Here is a 3,662-nt window from a genome sequence, read left to right as displayed (position 1 = left end):
AATTATCAATTCTCTTAATCCTAGCTAAACTGATAGAATATTAAAATGACGTCTAAATGCTTGATTGGAAGGCTTTTAAGTTTTTTTTTTATTTTAAAATGCCCTATTTTCCTGTTATTTTGGAATATGTATGTTATGTGTAACTGTATAATGTTGATTTCAATAGACAAAATTCTTGGTGTTGAATTTAGGATGTTTTTAGGGATTATTGGGGGAGATGTTTAATGTATGCTTTTTGGTGGAACATTTTCATGTAATAATTTATTAAAGTCAGTCATTCAGAAATTATTTTGTTGAGTGATATTTATTCGCTGTGTACCAAAATTTTATTTCCAATGTTAGGAAGTGTACTGTGAGTTTTATTTGTGGGCTAAAGATAAAAATATATTGTGTTAATATACCCTTCATTAGAAATGACTGAAAATTTGTATATTAAACTGTTCTAACTTAAAATTTAGATATGAAAGAGGTTTTAACTACACAAATTACAAAGATAACATAATTACTAAATAATTAGAAAATGCAAATAATCAGTCACCTTTGCTCCTATCTCCCCCAAATAATTATTCTTAACCAACTTCTTTTGCTCTTCTAGTTCTTAGTTTCTAGTGTATTTTCCAAATTAATATGAGAATGAAAGAAGAGAGTGTATCTATTACTATTTCTCTATTTCTGTTTCTCCCTCTGTCTTGTTTTCCTTCTGTCTCTTCTGTGCTACATGTATTCGTGTGTGTGTGTGTGTGTGTGTGTAAACTATCTAAAGCAAAAACAAACAATGAATATACATACATATATTCAAACATACAAATACCTTTCATCTTTGAAATAAAAATAAGATCAAATTACATATTTAATAATCAGGTTACTCCATTTAATAATATGTCATATACATATTTCCATGCTAATATCACTTTTTAATCATTTTGGGGGCTGCAATTGTAATTTATTTAACCTATTCTTGAGTAATTTGTTTCCTCACAAGTATTTACTATAGGAAATGATAATATAACAATACAATTAAAGCCAATATCCTAACTAAAAATAGTGAACTTCTTTAAATCTGTGAAATTAAATAAGAATTCATAACATTTAAGGAGTTATTTAAACATCTTATTTAGCTGTAGAATATAACTCAGCAGGTTATGTAGCAAAGTTGTGGGATAGTCACTCAAGAGGTTTTATGTACAGGATCAGTCATGGTGCAGTGAACGTGCAAGATAAAAATAATGTCCTGGGTCACTTCATAAAGTCCCTTGCTAAATCTGTAAGCAATTTAGCAAGATCCTGTCTCTAAACAAAAACATAAAATAAAAATAAAAATTTTAAAAATGGGGTGAGGATGTGGCTCAGTAATAAATTGCCTCTGGGTTCAATCCCTGGTGCCCCATTCCTGAAAAAAAAAAAAAAAATGAAAACCAAAACAAATCACATCCGATTCTTGGGAAAATTGCAGTAACCAAGTACAATAATAAAATCTATTGATTTTTCCATAGGTATGATGATATCAATCATAATCCAGAGGTTGACTCATATACAGTTAATATTTTGTATACATAGTCATGTTACTTTGAAAAATAAGTAACCTCATGGTGATTATGATCCCTTTTATGAAAGTTTTCAGTGGCTCCTACTCATCCCACACATCCCAGAGTAACTTATTCACTCTCTTCCCTATACTATTTCCTTGCCCTGAATAACCATTATTGAAGGCCTCATCTTTGTAAGTGTATTTTCTCAGCTTAAATGAGGACTTTGTGAAAACAGAAATCATATTTCAAACATCTTAGCATTTCTACATTGTCTATGGGCCTTGGATAAATGTTCTTGGCTGGTAGAATAGCAAGCTAAAAATAGAATATTAACTAGTACAGGAGTTATTTGTAATGAATACATATAATATGTATAAACAAGGACTCTGATAAAATTACAAAATTTTATAAGTATTAAAATGGCATTACAGGGCTGGGGATGTGGCTCAAGCGGTAGCACATTCGCCTGGCATCCGTGCGGCCCGGGTTCAATCCTCAGCACCACATACAAACAAAGATGTTATGTCCGCCGAAAACTAAAAAATATTAAAATTCTCTTTCTCTCTCTGTCTGTCTCTCTCTCTATCTATCTATCAATCTCTTTTTAAAAATGGCATTACAAATTATAACAACCCTTACAAATAGTTTGAAATTCTAGGTGATACATATTTTTTTTTAGTTCTAACTAAATTTTAAATAGAATACATGCTCTGTGTGTGTGTGCATCATTGCATTAAAATAAGTTCACATATATTCTGATATACACAATGAAACAAATTGATCCTTTCTTTGTATCTTTCCTATGACTATACTAAATAACAATAATAACAACAACAACAACAAAAACAGCAAGCCCAGGGCTTACTGGTTTATTCAGTCTAATGGGTAAATCCTAGATGGAAGTATCTTTTGACTAGAACTAGAATTCAGACAAACTCAAGTGCAGATGCTGAAGCCAGACTCTGCAGTGATGCCTCAATCCTGATGAATGGATTGCATGGTTGCCGGTGGACACTTTTTATCGTATCACTAGGTCTAGAGCTCAGAGTTACACCTTTAAAGTTTCTGGTTGTGATCTCCAAAAATACAACCTGATGTCAACTCTCTATATCAAAATCATTAGTTCATCAATCAGTGAAGAGTCTACCATGTGCCACACTTTCTGTTGACCCTTAGGGATACCATAATAATAGATATTCTTAGTCCCTGCCCTTAAGGAATTTATCTTGGGGTTGAGTGGAGACAAATGAAAGTCACATGAACAAATATACAAATAAAATGATTTCAGTTTCTGGTAAATCTATGCAGGACATAAAGTAGTTTAATATAATCTAGCATCACCAGTCTTTGGAAGATTGCTTTTTTAGCAATAAGATTAGTGGGGGTCCCCCAGAAGAAATAAAATTGTGACCTGAAATAATGAGGAAGCAACATTTTGATTACTTGTCAGAAGAACTGTCCAAGAAGAAAAGCTCATTTGAGTGCAAGGACTTTGAGAAGGGGAAAAAAAACAACAATGGCTGGTAGTGAACAAGGAGCAGATAAAGGGGATATGAGGTCAGAGAAGCAGTAGGTTCTAAACTACACAGAATGTCAGAAGCCATTTTTAGACATTTGGATTTTATTCCATACAATAAAAGGTTTTAAGGAACCTGGGGTGATCTGAAATACTCTGCATAGTTCTTTCAGGTAGCTGAATGGGGGATGCACAATAGGGGCTTCTTTACTAGTCCTGCTAAGGACTGATGGAAAAGTTGAAAATGGCCAAAGGCAGGATTGGAGATACAGTTGGGAAGAGGAGCAAATGGACTTTTCTAATGAAATCATGAGTCGAACCTATGAAGGTAAGACAAAAATCAATGGTGACTTCAAGTATTCTCATAGCCCAAGTGAATGGATGAATGGTGATACTCTCGTTTTTCAGGTAGATTTGAAGGTAATGGATTTGGGACCAGGGATGCAGAGAGATGATAGTTTCGTAGGGAATGGTCCAAGAAGACTCACTGCATGGAGTGGTTAGGGGAAGGAGATAGTGATTCTCCCAAACCCATGTTTGATGCTGCATGCTTCTTAATTATTGCATACTGCACAAAGCCCAAGACATAGTCACAGTCCTAGAAGGCTTAGGTCAAG

The sequence above is a fragment of the Urocitellus parryii genome, chromosome 10 (genome assembly GCF_045843805.1).
Source record: "Urocitellus parryii isolate mUroPar1 chromosome 10, mUroPar1.hap1, whole genome shotgun sequence".
NCBI lineage: Eukaryota > Metazoa > Chordata > Mammalia > Rodentia > Sciuridae > Urocitellus > Urocitellus parryii.
The sequence above is the reverse complement of the archived record's forward strand: the minus strand, read 5'-3'. Positions refer to the sequence as shown.